The sequence below is a fragment of the Callorhinus ursinus genome, unplaced genomic scaffold (assembly GCF_003265705.2).
Source record: "Callorhinus ursinus isolate GAN/ISIS: 27379988/994484 unplaced genomic scaffold, GSC_fseal_2.0 scaffold25, whole genome shotgun sequence".
NCBI classification, from domain to species: Eukaryota; Metazoa; Chordata; class Mammalia; order Carnivora; family Otariidae; genus Callorhinus; species Callorhinus ursinus.
In genome coordinates, this window is record NW_027397087.1 from 38,021,277 (window position 1) to 38,035,866 (window position 14,590).

The following is a 14,590-nucleotide window of genomic DNA, read 5'->3' on the forward strand; positions in this document are numbered from 1 at the left end:
GCCAGCCCTACCTGCTCTGGTGCCTCCTTCTGAGGCCCAAGGGCTCACACCCCCAGGAACCCGGCCCCCTCCCCCATCCCTCCTCCTCCAGTCCCCACCTGCCCCACTTCATCCTTATTCCTACTCAGACTTGCTCGGACCCCTAGGGCCTACCCTGGCAATTCTCCCTCTCTCAGAGTTTACCCTGCACCCTACAGCTCCCAGCAGGTCCAGCCCCTCTTCCTGGATCCTCTGACCTCAGGCTTGTGTCCACCCCACAGCCCACGTGTCCCCAACCCCTGTGCCTACAGGGGAGGTGCTGGAGCTGCTCTCAGACTCAGCCGAGCTGGAGCGGCTCTCAGACTCAGCCAGCAGGGGGCGCTGCAGCCCCGCCTGGCCCTGCGATAAGGCGCAGCTCCAGTAGGTGGGGAGTGGAGGGGCGTGGGGCTTAGGCTCCCAAAGCGCTCAGTCTTTTCGTAAGTGCCCGGCACCCTGCGGGTGGTATGGGAGGTAGCTTCAGGTAGATAGTGCGTGGAGAAGTTCAAAAAACGTCAACCGTGTTGTGTTTATTTTAACATCTATTAGAAAAAAATATAACCAGCATATCAAAACGGTGATTTCTGGAATATAGTTGCTCAGAATGATGCTAAAGTGGAATTACTTAAAGGTCTAATTTAAGGACAAATATTAGGTAACCACAAGCTCAGGAGGCACACAGGTATAGCAAAATTTGTGACTTAATTTGGGGAAATCCTGGGTTACCTCCCATTGGAATTAGGATGAGGGTTACAGCTAAAGTCAGGGCCCAGGTTAGAATTGGGGTAAGGATGGGGTGGGGTTAGAAGTTGGGGTAAAGCCTCAGGTTAGGATTTGGGGCTATATAAAATTTAGGGGCACATTTGGTGATGGAGGTTAGCAATGGAGTTAAGAATCAAAAGGAACAGAATTAGAGTCACTCTTGAGGCTACAGAGAGGTCACTTTAGCAGCTGCAGAGTCCATGAAACTGTGGAGGGGTAGGAGCTTCTGAGAACCCCCTCATATGGCACCCTAAGTGTGGCCTGCCTCCCTCCCCAGCATCCTCTTCTAAAAGCACCCCACAGAGGTGCCTTGGTGGCTCAGTCAGTTAAGCGTCTGCCTTCAGCTCAGATCATGATCCCAGAGTCTCAGGATCGAGCGCCGAGTCTGAGCCCTACATTGGGCTCCCTGCTCAGCAGGGGAGTCGGCTTCTCCCTCTCTCTCTCTGCCCCTCCCCCTGCTCGTGTTCTGTCTCTCAAATAAATAAATAAAATCTTTTTAAAAATTAAAATAAAATAAAAGCATGTGCAGGCGTTCCACCTGAGCTCACTGAACCCTGGGTGGGGAGGCAGAACCCTGGTGCAATCCGGGAGTAAGGGCCTCCAGCTTGAGCTGATGAATACTGCCCCCAGCGGACACAATTGGAAGGTAACTGTGTGCTTTCTGTTTCTCAATGCGCTTTCTCAGTGTTTTCTCATTTAGCACAGGTAATCTCCTGCAGTCTTGCCAGCACCCCTCTGCGGTTACGTCATCACTCTCTTTCTGCAGATGAACGCAGGGTGGGGGTGGGGAGCAGGAAGGTCGCGCACCTTGCTCAAGGTCATTAAACTTGTACGTGGCAGGGTTGGGGTCTACCCAGCAGGGCGCCTGTGTCTAGACTGGAGCCATCTGTGGCCCACAGCTGCCAGGTGCACTGCCAGGCCGATGAGGGGTGGGGGGTGGGAGAGGGGGTGGGGGAGGGGAGCGGGGGCGGCCCTCTGCCCTCTCCTTCCCGCACCCTCCTCGGCTGTTGGTCTCACAAGAGGTGAAATTCAAGCTTTAGAAAGCTAACATCCCAACATTCTGGTTCCAGCACTTGAATTTCTACTAATTCTATTTTTTTTTTCTTTTAGAGCAGTGCTTCTCCAACCTTTTTATTTTTATTACCCCCATAAGGAGCCTCTTTAGACATATTTTTACCTAGTCATGACCCCCCCTCCAGTGTAATTTCAATACTACATATACCCTGTAGATTCCTTAGGATTCTCTACGTACAAAATCGTGTCATCTGCAAATAGAGATCATTTTACTTCTTCCTTACACACATGTACTATATGTCTATGTACTGTGGTCCTTTGGAGGGTCAGAAACCATCGAAATATCTAAGGTTGTTAGTGGGACCCCTTAAACCTATTTTCATCCTCTATGGGGTAATATTGTCTCTGCTGAGAATGTATGACCTAGGGTAAGGCCCCATCCCCAGTTACAATGCAAGTAAGAAGAGTCCTTGGTGGGTGTTAACCCCTCCACATGGCTTAGTTCCTGGATGGGAATGAGGTGGGAAGGGGCTGCAGGGAACTGGTAGGGAACAGGAGCAGACGTCTGTAAGGACACACTTGCCTGGAGCCTTGGTCCTGGGCTGAGCCTGGTGGCTGAGGCTGGGGCTTGGGGAGAGATGGAGACAGGGCCATCATTTAATTTTGTATCCAAATCCAGGTGTCAGCTCCAGACCCTTCAGATTTGATTAAAGCGGATGACTGAAGTGACTCTTTTGAGAGAAGGGTCTAGAATTTCAGCTGAGACACCCCTTCTCAAACAAAACAAAACAAAACAAAACAAAAAACCAGAAAGTTTGGAAGTCTCTACCCACCCTTAGAAAATGCATTTGCTGACAAGTGGAGGGAAAATTCCTTCATTCTTGGCTCAGGGAACTTCCTTAAACTCAGCCCTGAGGAATTCTTTAAAGACCAGCTGCCTGGAATGTTCTAGAGTCAGTTTATAAATATAAATACACAAACTTGATAGCCAAGCAGATTACAAAAGCTAGCTAGCTAACCTCAGAAATTTTCCACAAAGCTAGCCAGCCAAACAAGTGTGAGAGGACATAACAGTGAAATCCAGTGTCACCTGTCTGATTGTCTGAAACTGTTGACCAGATTGAGTGCAGAGGGCCTGGGGATCGAATTTTCCTGGCCGACTCTCTCCTGGAGTTCAATAGCTATACAGGCCTGGCTGAAACCAGAGCCAACTGATTCTACAATCAGATGAACCAGGGAGGAGGCCGAGGGCAGGTGAGGCTGGGCCTGTGGTGGGGTCCTTGTTGAGTCTGCTTGCGAGTGGGGAAGGGTGCCGGGTGGTTAGGACACGGGCTTTGGAGAGACCTGATTCGTAATCCTATGTGTGACCTTGGACAAACTACTTAGCCTCTGTGGTCTCATATGCAAATTGGGGGTGGTAGTACATACTTCAGAAATGATGAGGACTAATGAGATAACATACATAAAGCCCTAAACTCTGTGAATTGGCAACGCTGGATAAAAAATAAGTCTATACGTCCGGTACTCTAAAGAAGACACTGTGCTGACCCCCAGAAAGCCCTATGGGCTTCTTCCCTTCATTGCCCTCTGCTCCTCCTCCCCTCCCCTCCCCTCTCTTTTTCTCCTCCCTCTCCTCCTTTCTTTCCCCTCCATTGCCCTCCCCCTCCCTCCTCCTTCCTTTTCCCCTCCTCCCACCCCTCCCCTCCTCCCTTCCCTCTCCCCTGTCCTCCCCATCCCCTCTCTCTTTTTTTTTAAAGATTTTATTTATTTATTTGACAGAGAGAGAGCAAGCCAGAGTGAGCACACAAGCAGAGGAAGCAGCAGAGGCAGAGGCAGGCTCCCCACTGAGCAGGGAGCCCGATGCGGGGCTCGATCCCAGGACCCCGGGATCATGACCTGAGCCGAAGGCAGATGCTTAACCGACTGAGCCACGCAGGCGCCCCAACCAATCCCTTCTCTTTCACTTCCCCCCTTTCTCTCCCTTTCTCCCTCTCCTGATTCCAGCCCATTTAAGACCTGAGAGATCCTATCCCCAACTACTTCTCTCGGTACTTCTGTCCCCACCTCTCCAAGCCTCAGCTGTCTCCTCTACCCCTACAACAGTGATGACAGTGAAGTCACCCTGCAGGCTGGAGGCTGGAGGGATTTACTGCCCTCCCTTCCCTGCTCAGCCCCCACCTGGCTACCAGACACAGCCATCTGCAGGAAGGTCGCTTTTGCAGCACCAGCGGAGATGTGGGTTGGACGGACGAGGTCCTGGGAGGAGCAAATAAATACATCAAGTTTCCAGCTGGGGCTGGAGATAAGGGCTCAGGGAGATGGGGCTGAGGCATTCACTGGCTCACACGCAGGGAAAACCTATTTGGAGCACTTCAAAGAGGACGCTGCAGAGAACTAGGGGAGGGGGCTGTCCCTCCTGGGAGGTCGCTGTGCTGGAAGGATGCTTCTGCCTTTTAGGTTTGGTAGGGACAGGCCTGAGAGCAAGAATGTGACTGATCTAAGCTCCTGTCCCAGCTGAGACAGGCAGGTGGAGAGGGATGTCTAGCACCATGGCACAGGAAGGGAAACTGAGGCAAAGAAGGGCAAGAGACTTTCCGAAAGTCTCACAGAAAGTCAGTGGAAAAGCAGGGTCAGCCCCCTACTCCCTGGCCTCGTGCTCTGGATCCCCTTATACTGAATTGCACCTGGCTGTCCCCAAGACATGGCCATTAGAATTGGTCTCATCTGGGTACAGAAGTGGATGTGCCAAGAGCCACCAGAGGGAGGGCTGTCCTTCCTCCAAATCTCTGCCCCAGCCAGCTGCCTGGCAGGAGGTGTTCTCTCTCTCTGGGACATGCTGTTAGTAATTGGGACATGCTCCAGTTGAGGGCACAGCCTCAGTCTTTCCCAGGCACGGTAGGGCTCTGCTTCTGGTGCCCAAGAGCACTGGAGCGGGGTACAGGAGACCTGAGGGGGGGGCACATTTCCCACCCAGAAACAGCCGTCAGAGAGGCCACCTCGGCTTGAGAGTCTCAAGGGCCTCTTAACCAGTGCTGGCCACCAAGCTCGGCCTGTCCTTGACCAGATTACCCTGGGAGAGCATCTCAGAGAAACCGCATGCTGCTGGGACCCCCCTCTTGGCCTGTCTTCCTTCCAATAAAGTGAAGGGGTAGGGATAAGGGGACCTGCACCCGGGCCCCAAGCTCTGGTGCCCTGTGACGCTGGACAGCTCCGTCTGTCCTCCCTCTGAGGCAGGTGCAGGCCCACAGACCCAGTCTTGGCCCCAGGTGACCCGCTGGAGCAGATGGAGCCTGTCCTGGGATGCCAGAAGCCCCAAGGTTCACACACCTGAGGAGACCTGAACATGCTGCGTGGGGGAGGGCAGAGACAGACAGCATCCGCCTGGTTCACAGCTGCCCCCATGCCAAGCATAGCACCTGGCAACATGGGGGAGGCTTGATTCTGGTTTGTAGAATGAAGGACATAGCAGACCCATTTCTGCATGCCCATCCCTTGGCTTCCGTGGGCTTGGCTTCTGACAGCTCACATCTGTGGCTTTCTTCCTAGGCCTGCCCTTCGGCTACTGGAGCTGACTGTCCCCCACCGGCACAGAGAGGGGCAAGTGCCTGGTGTTTCCAACCCCGGGGGCAGCCCTAGCCAATGTCTGACTGCTGTGCATCTCTGGAGGCTGAACTTTCCTGCCTAAATCAGTACAAACTCTGAGGTGTGATTTATGCCTAGAACTCCCCGGGATCAGGCCTAGGCTGAGACTTCCTGAAATCACACGCTGCCTTGGCTTCTTCCTCTTCTTCTCCTACTTCCCTTCTCGAACCCTGCCGGTTTCTGCTAAGAAATTTCCTCATACATGGCTTGTGCATGAATCCTTGTCACAGCTCTGCTTCTGGGAAACCTTTTTCAAAAACAAAGGAAGAGCCTGTTGACAGTGAGAGACTAAAGATACCCCGGAGGAAATTTAGTTTATGCTGTGCTGCCAAGTGCCCCATCCTGCGCTGTTCTGGCTTTGATGGGGACAGTGGATGAGAAGGCTCCGGGTGACCCTCCAGGAGCTTTCAGCCTGGAGTATGAAAGAGGAGGAGTCCCCCATGCCCCTGGGCCCTGCCCTTGTGGTCTCTGACAGGGGCCACATGGGGAGCTCAGGAGGGTCTCAGAATACGTGTTTACTGTGACCTCTCTCCCCTGATGACACCAGGCAATGGAGAACAGAGGGTCACAGAGCAGAGAGGAGTGGCCGGAACTGAAGAGTTGTGTCTTGCTTCTGCATGCCCCCACCGGTCAGGGAGCCCCTGGCAGCCTTGGCATTTCTTCCTGGGCCTACACACCAGGCTCCTGAATATGCAGGGATCAGATTTAATTTCTAATGATGTCTCACACACACACACACACGCGCGCGCGCGCGCGTGCGCCCTGAATCCTACTATGTGAAGGGCCTTCAAGATGTGTTTTGTAGCCAGAGGACTCCCCCTGCCCTCAGAGCAATGCAGAGCAGTTTTGGGGGGCAGGGGGCGGTTAGCTCCTGGCTCAGGTGCGCTGATGATCTTGATAGATGAGGCAGGTGCAGTGCGGTGGGAGGGAAAACAAAGAAACTGTCCAGGGACATGAGGAAGAAGGCAAGCAATGGTTGCCAGACTTTCCAAAGACTTCCTCCTGCAGGAAGCCTGGGCACAGGCCCCCTAGATGCTCCAACTCAACCTGCAAACTGGCTCCTTCTAAATCCACAGCACCCCAGAGCCAGGGTCTCAGAGATCAGCAGCACTGGAAGGCCCTCCGAGCTCACCCAGCCCGCCCTCCTATCTTTGCAAGCATGGAGACCTAGAAGGAGAGAGGACAGGAGTCGCTTAAGGTCACACAAGGATTTTGTGAACCTGGCAGCTTTGCGCTCCTCCACATTCTCCGGAAGACCTGGGGACAATTCTTCCTCCTGTCTTCCACCTCGACAGCAAAGTGCCTCTCTTCCCTGCCATGGGACCCGGCAATGTGCTCAGGATTGGAAGTCATGTAGGAACATCTTTGAGTTCATAAACATCTCCTGTTCATAAATATCCAACTGAAGACTCAAGCTTCCACGGCTCCCAAAATAGCTTTGGATCCCAGCACAGGCATTTCCAAGAACAAATTTTTATCATTTCAAGAATTCTGTGAAAGCAGAGAATTCTCTAGCTTGTATGGATACCTACCCCAGAGAGCTCCCTAATCCTGGCCACACACTGCGCCCGGATCCTAGTCACAGATGGTGGACATAGACTGGTCTAATCTCCAGATAAGGTGTCTCATATGGTTTACTGTCTAATATGGTGTCTAGTATGGTTGATTATAATTTGGTCAGTTTCATTTCAGTTCATTTTGACACAATAGTAGATTGCTCTGATCATACCACCAACTTTTCTTTAAAGGGGATTTCTTGCTTGTCGATAATTTTGGGATTGACTCTTCAACATCCACTTCAGGGCTAGATGATTACTCTCAGCCAACCAATTCGATCCCCTTTACCACTGATTGGCTCAGAGATGAGAAGTCCTAAGCCAATAGGTGTCGATAAGACCTAAGGAGAGGCTGTGGCTTCTAGAAAGAGAATCCAGTCTCTCTGTTCCACTATGAGTCTGTCACCTCAGCTGCTGCTGAAGCCCTCCAGTGACATCAAGGGACACGAGTCTCAGGCAGAAGCTCCGTTAAGGGTGGCAGAGGAGAGAGACAGAATCGGCCTGCTGATGTCACTGGGCCACTGAACCAACCAGCCCTGAAGCCAGCCCTGCTTCCTTTCCTCCCGTCAAGATGGGAATTTTGTTGTCTGCGGACTGAAAGCCTCCTTCACCTGCTTCACCCTATTGTGCAGGCGGCCCGACGCCCCCCTCTGGGGAGATCCAGTCTTGCCTGGGCCGAGTAGAACAGCTAAGCATGTTGCCCCTCCCAGGCAGGAGTGTTGCCTGTTCCAGGCAGGAGTTCCCCAGCTTCAGCGAGACAAGCGCAGACGCAGATAATTACATGAGATGCCACTGGAAGAGCTGTCGTTAATTTTGATGGCAATAAAGGGCCTTGCCAGCACGTTAAGCTAATTTCATGAAAGCACTAGGAGGAAGGTTGTGGACTGGATCCCAGATTATTAATAATGTCGAGCTTCATTTGAACCACTCAGGAAATTCCTCCCGTTGCCTCCAGCAAACTGCCACAGGTTGCTACTTTCCTCTGAAATCAACAGTCTTCCCATATGCAAATGTGGATTTTTTTGTTGTTGTTTTTCCCTGGAAAATAATTAAAGTCACAGAGCCCAATAAATACTTAAACAGATTGTGGTTTTAATTAAAAACCTTCCACCAGGGCTGCAGCTGCAGGTCTCTCTTTCCAAACAGGCCCACTGGTGACAGCTACAGGCATGAGAATTTGAGCTTCAGTATCTGAGACTAGAGATCTTTACCAGTCGTAATAGTAATTCTGATTGCTGCCTATGTCCTAAGGAGTGAGGTGGGGAGGGAGTAAGGAGAGACATACTGGGGCAGGGCCAAGGTCCTTCTCCCTGTGGGGGAGGCAGGACACAAGCATGTGGGCCTTGTAGCAGAACATCTCATCATACCTGTACCCAACTCTGGAAGGCAGTAATAACGGCTAATACTGGCTATTGTTGAAAAAAATAACTAAATTCTGAGCACTAAGTGCTAGGTACTAGGTGCTTTGCATGCATTGACTCATTTAATCCTCACAGCAACCTAATAAAATAGATATTCTTATTTACGCCCTTTTTCCCCCTGAGGCACAGAGACGTTAAGTAACTTGTCCAAGGTCACACAGCTAGTACCTGGTGGAGTCTGATGATAAAACCTTTCCTTCCTAACCACTCCATTGAGTGTGTATGAGGGGAATGAGAGATGGAAGGTTGGAGGGGTTATCATAAACGGGGACTGGCTTCCCAGAAGCTTTCTGCTGGAAATTGGAAAAAGAAAGCAGCTTCTTGGGGAAAGAGGTAGGAACACAGTGTGAATGTGTGTTGGGAGGCAGGGGGACAGACTGCAGAGCTTCAAGGTGGGAGCAGTGAGTGTTTTGGAGATCCTGCCGGAGTGCATCTGCGGGAATTATCTCCTGAGCTGGCTGCAATGCAGCCAGTATTTGATGCCCATCTGGGCCCTGGCTTTCTGACTTTCTGAAGCCTTCCCCCATCCCTTAAATCACCCACGTGCTAGTTGCAACTGAATCATTTGCACAAAGTTACATGTCCTGAACTTTTCATTAAACATCTATTACTTCCGATTCGCAGGGTTTGTTTTTTTGTTTTGTTTTGTTTTGTTTTTTGTTTTCTTGCCCCTCTTAGAGCCAACAGATTTTCTTTTTCAGATCTCGGACATTTTAGGTCGCTGACAAAGTCATAAGACTTAGGGTCTGTGTTCTAGAACCCTCCTACAGGACTCAAAGAGAAATTGCTCACCCCGCCCGGGGTGGGTGCTGGATGTTGGTGAGGAAGGCATACAGGAAGGTTTCCTCCCTGGAGAACTAAGCCCATTGGATCGCGCCAGGGACTGTTCGTTCAACGGGGATTCAGAGGGTGCCTATTGTGCCCTGGGTGCAGGGAACACAATGGGGTGCGAAGCGGGGGCTGTGCCTGTGTTGGGCAGGGGAGAAGAGGTTGCAGATTCCCGGGACGGAGACTGAGTGGGCATGAGAAGGAAAGCTTCCGTGCCTGGGTAAGCGTCCCCCTCTCGGGAACATTGCGCCGCTGGACCGCAGAGCCGCGGACAGCGCACGGCTTAGTGCGGGGCTCCAGCCTCCTGCAGCCATTGCCCCAGCCTCTGCGCCCGGCAAGCGGTGTCCAGCAGGGGGCGCTCACGAACCAGGCCTGGGACCGAGACCTTGCGTCCTCACAGCCACGGAAAGGACTGCGGGGGGTCCACTGGGTTTCAACTTAACCCCACCTTCCGGACCGTCGGGGTCCGAGAAGTCGAAGTTAGAAGTCAATCCGCAATAATCTGCCCCGAGCCACAGCCCTGGGCTCCTGCGTCTGTCTAGGGTCTGGACGCCAGCCTGGTCAAAAATCTGAGCCCGGATCCTACAGATTCAGATTCTGGGACCCCCCCACTCTGGCGGCTTAGAACCTTGAATCCATTTTCTCCCCTCACCTACTTCCACGCACCTGATTAGATGCCTGTTTCTTTAACGATCAAAGACGTGGGCGGCGGCGGGGGTGGTGTGTTCGCTCTCGGCTCCCCAGCCCCTCAGTAACTGTACCATTATTAACATTATAGACATCAGACCTGCTCCTGCGCGCCCTGGCGGCGCTGGGCGAAACGTGCTGTGCTCTCCTAGCTGAGTCCGGAGGCTGATCCCGGTGTCGTGGCTCCCACCGCAGGCATCCGCGGACTCTGCCAGGGCAGGCACCGGGCGCTCCGGGGTCGAAGGCGGGGGTAAGGGTTGTCTTTCCCCAGGGGCAGGCTCGGGGAACAAAAGCGCTTGCTGGAGACTGGGCGGGAGTTGCAGGGGGCCCCGGGAGTCCGAGCCCTCGCCTGGGTAGCCACCACATCCTTAGCCGCCCTCCTGGCCCCCGGAGCCCTGTCTCCCTGCTGAATTCCCCTGGCTTCTGCATCCCTGACAGAGCGAGCCAAGGAAAAGGGGTCTTACTTGGCCCCGGAGGTTCCCGGGACGCTGGCGGGGCGGGTCACTGCGGGCCTGGGAAGATCTCCGCGGAGAATGAGCGAGCCCATTCTCCCTTCTACTCCCCAGCCTCTGTCTTCTAGTCCATCAACGCTTCCAAGTTGTCCCTCGCCGGCTTGTCTACCTGTCCGCCTCCACGACGAAGGCAAAAGAACCAGAGAAAAGGTGAAAACTGGGTGGAGGGTCCACAAGCTGTGCGCCTCACCGGCCGAGCTTCGCTCCCCGCCTCTATGGCCGGCGCCCCTCCCCCGCGCCCAGGGAAGTCTCCGGGACCTGACTGTCCATTCTCGCTATTGGGCCCTCGCCTCCCAGACCCCTCTTCCAGGACCGAGGTTCGCGGAACCGCCCCCCTCCGCGTTCCCAATACGCCCCCCTTGCTTCACGGACAAAGCAGACACACCATCGGCGCCACTCCCTGGCCCTGTCGCAGGGACTTATTCCCAGAGCTAGGGGGCTGCTCGCCGCTGTCCCACTGCAGAGGGACTCTGGCCCTTTCACCCTCCTTGAAGACACCATCCCTCTCAGGGCACCCCTGTGCCCTCCCCCGACGTCGTCTGGGGGGACCACAGGCCCAGGCAGGTGGAGTGAAGTTCTGGGTTCTCAATTCTGGTCCAAACGAGAGGTGCTGGTCTCAGCCCGCTGGGCCACCTGCAGCGACCGCAGGGGTAGGACAGAGGGAAGGATGCGGAGTGTGCGAGCGCGGTGGGGGTTCATACTTAATTTACAAAGGCTCCTCAGAACGCCTGGTCGTAGTCTAGCTGCCGCGCTCCTCGCCCGTCTCTCTTCCCCACCTCCCCAGCTAATTAAAATGCTCAACACTCAAATCGGGAGATTGATCTCCTCTGAGTTCCCAAACCCGGGCCATCGACCCACCGCCAGAGAACACCCCCCCCACACCCGGCCCGGGGTGAGGGCTTGGGGGCCGCGCGTGCCCTGAGAGCTCAATGTCTACAGAAAGGACCAGGGAAGGTGGGGGGGCTCTCCGGGGCTCTCCCGGAGCCTGTATCCCCTTCCCGATTCTGGCCAGCAACTCTGTTTCCAGGGCTGCAATGGGCAGTGCAGGAGAGTTTTAGCCAAATGCCTCGACATTCCTGCGCCTCCACCTCCTCGTCGCTAAAAGAAATGTCGGGGTTTCGCCAGAGACAGGGAGCGGGAGTCGGGAACAGCGAGTATTCGAATCTGCTGAGGCCGGCTGTTGTGTGAGGGTGTGAGACATGCTGGCGGCGACGGGCCGCGGAGGCTTTGGGGGCTAAGTGTGTGGGGTTGACGGTGCGTTTGCTGGTGAGGCTGTGAAGACGTTGGTGAGGGAGGGACAGGGAGAGAGATGCTCGGGCCTTAAGTTCCCAGCCCACACTGCTCTGGAGGAGCAGACGTTTTGTAACCATCCCTTTGGGTGCTGTTGTCTGCTGCAGCCCCCGTGCCCCCATTCTCCCGTAGCTGGCAAGACCCGAGGGTGAGGCGCTTGGGTGCGCCCAGGCCGGCCCACTGGGGAGGTGGAGGCTGACACTGCGCACGCACCGCACCCGGCGATGCGCGCAGGTCGGCCTGTTGGGCCGTGGGTTTCAAGCGCTGGTTTAGCTACAAAAAACGAGACTTTAAGAGTAGGGCTTAAGAGGCTGGGCAGGGGCGGCTGTGGGCTAGGGTGCAGGCGTCGCTTCCCCGCGCACCCCGCGGGGTCGTGCGCTCTCCTCTTCGTCTTGGGGTTGGACTGGCGGGGGTGGGGGGCAGGGGAGACCAGGGCTTGCATCTACCCAGATCCAAGCAAAAATAGCAGGGAGGGTGAGGCGCTCTGCTAACACTATCAATTATGCATCGTGTTGAACGTGGCTTCGGGGGAGGAGGCTGCTAGTGGGGAGGGGGGTGCGGGAAGGAAGGGTCCGCGCGAGCCCGGCTGCGCGCAGCTCAGCAGGTCCTACTTCAGGTCTGTTTGTGCCACAGCCCGCATTTGCAACAAGAGTTTAAAGGCAAAGACACGCCCCCCCTTCCTTCGTGGGCCTTGCCTTCCCCCAAATTCCTCAAAGATGTTTTGTCTCACGTGTTGCGGGGCGTAAAAGCTGCTCGCATTCAATTAGCAGCGAAGCTCCCCGGCCCTGGCAGGACCCGAGCGTGAGGGTGAGTGAGCGTGAATGTGTGTGCTGCGTGCGGGAGGGGGAAAATGGTGAGTGTCCCGGGTGAAGGGTGAAGGTGTGCCTTTGAAAATGTGCGGGAACGTAGGGGGGCCTCAACACATTGACTCGGTTATTATTACACGACGATGGATAATTCTAACATGCTAAGGTCGACTGTGTGGAGGGTGTGAAGGTCTGTGTGTGTGTCTGTACCAATGTGTTTGAACGTGGCAGGCGAGGGGCGGGGAGCGGGGGTGGCGGTGTGATTAGGCATAGTGACAACGTCTTCAGATGTGTAAATGTGGGGGGACGTGGGGTATGGGTGTGCGTTGAACTGGGAAGAGCCCAGACCGGGGGCGGTGGGTGTGGGGGGCGCCCCTTGAGACCAACGTGTCTCAGCCTCAGGGAGAGCCTCTACGGCTTTAACAAATGTGGATGATGCGGGAGGTGGGAGAGGCTGTGCGCGTCCCTGCAGCGCCGGGAGCGCGCCAGGACTCTCTTCAGTCTGCCGCCAGCCAGACGTGGGGGGAACAGACGCGAAAGGAAAAACTGAAGCGGGACCTCAAGGCCAGGGAGGTCCCCATACTTACCTGTCCCTTTCTCTGCCCCACCCTTGTCTTTTCCACAGCCAGCAACAGATGTGGAAAGCGCCCTTGGGCAGTATCCTGGCGCTGAGACCTCAAGTCTGGCGAAGGGGTTGCAGTCCGAGGGCAGTGCGCGGAGAGTCAGCGAGCAGCAGGTAAGCCGCGGGGACTGCCCCACAACCTTGACCCAGGTCCCACATGGGGTACTATAACCCGCTGGTGCTGTCGGGGGGAGACCACAGAGGGGTGGGGAGGGTCCCTCCCCCGGAAGCAAAGGCAGCGTGGGGAACCCGGGTTCCCAAAGACGGGCGTGTGGGAGGGGCTCTGCCGAACCAGCCACCGGGGAGCCCTAGGTGGGAGCGGCGAGTCTGCATGTAAGCGCGTTTGTGTGGCTGGGGATAAGGTTTTATTGGGCGGGGGCAGTGGGGGGGGAGGTGTGCTAAGGCATCGTGGAGCTGCAGAAAAGGGGCAGAATCCTGCACCTTGACCTGCCGGTTGGGGACTCCTATACCCTCTGGGAGCCTCCTGGGATCTTCGGGGATGGGAGGGGAGATCTTTAGTGACATCCCCCTCAATGCTCCCAGTCCATGCATGGGGGAGGACCTCCTTCCTCAGACGGAAGTTGACACAGCAACCTTGGTTCTCCCCTCGAGGGAGTTGCAGCCCAGGGCAGGCTGTTTCGGGGTCTGAGGGAGGGGTTCCTGCAAGTCTACAGCCCCGGGGACCGCCTCCCGCCGCAAGTTCTCGGCATTGCCGATCCGCTGGGATTTCCGTCTCAGTGGAGGGCTTTTGTGCATGCGCCTGTGTGCCTGTGTGCGGGTCGGTTCGTGTGAGGACTCGTGTCCTTGTGTCTGTCAGCTCGCACAATGAACAGGAGAGGGAGAACGCTGTACGGATGCTGGGTTCAGCTGAAAGAACAATGAGGTCTCCAGTGTGTCCATGTCTGGGTGTCTTTGTGTTTGTGTGCTAGGAAATGTGCTGTGAACCTCTAAACCCCTGCCGAAGTTGGCAGTTTGATGGCGGCGCCCAGCGTGTGTTTGTATTGTGTAACTGTATGGGCGCGTGTGTGAATGCTGTGCGTGGGACAAACAGTTCGAGGAAGGACAACAGGTCAGGGACAAAAATACTTTGTCTGTGTATCCTTGTCACGGAGTTAAACGAAGGCTTAGAAACACACTAGGTGTCAGGGCAGAGCTCAGAGCGGACTGAGAGGTCAGCGGCCGAGCCTCTGGAGGGGCCAGTGCCAGATTGAAGGGGTAGGTGTGTGTGGGGGGGAATCGGTACAAGTCCGCTAGAAAAGGAAGTCAAGGCCCCGAGAGAGGGCAAGTATTGAATCCTGAGACTTTTTTATTGAGCCCCACTCGTGTCCAAGAGAGACTCCTGGGCACAGAGGAGATGGTTCCTGGGGCCCTAGGGCCTGCCCTAGATGGGTTGGCGGAGGCAGAGCTTAATAGGGGGAGATAGGGGGAGGGAAGC

The 14,590-nt window shown here is 55.1% G+C and overlaps 1 protein-coding gene across 8 annotated transcripts in view; it reads left to right on the plus strand.

The window, feature by feature from the left end:
• The first annotated feature begins 1,751 nt into the window (after positions 1 to 1,751).
• The window catches only part of ISLR2 (immunoglobulin superfamily containing leucine rich repeat 2), a 16,503-nt gene continuing 3,664 nt past the window's right edge, over positions 1,752 to 14,590 (plus strand). For 3 of the 8 annotated variants that reach the window (XM_073877347.1, XM_025884041.2, XM_073877353.1), the window contains exons 1-4: positions 1,752 to 3,045; positions 10,017 to 10,175; positions 10,492 to 10,587; positions 13,159 to 13,269. The gene's annotated coding sequence lies outside the window, so the exon portion shown is untranslated. Of the gene's footprint in view, positions 3,046 to 9,297; positions 9,459 to 10,016; positions 10,176 to 10,491; positions 10,588 to 11,564; positions 11,704 to 12,474; positions 12,535 to 13,158; positions 13,270 to 13,917; positions 14,039 to 14,590 lie in introns of those variants that run through there. The other 5 variants (XM_073877348.1, XM_073877349.1, XM_073877351.1 and 2 more) reach the window with 5 other exon arrangements.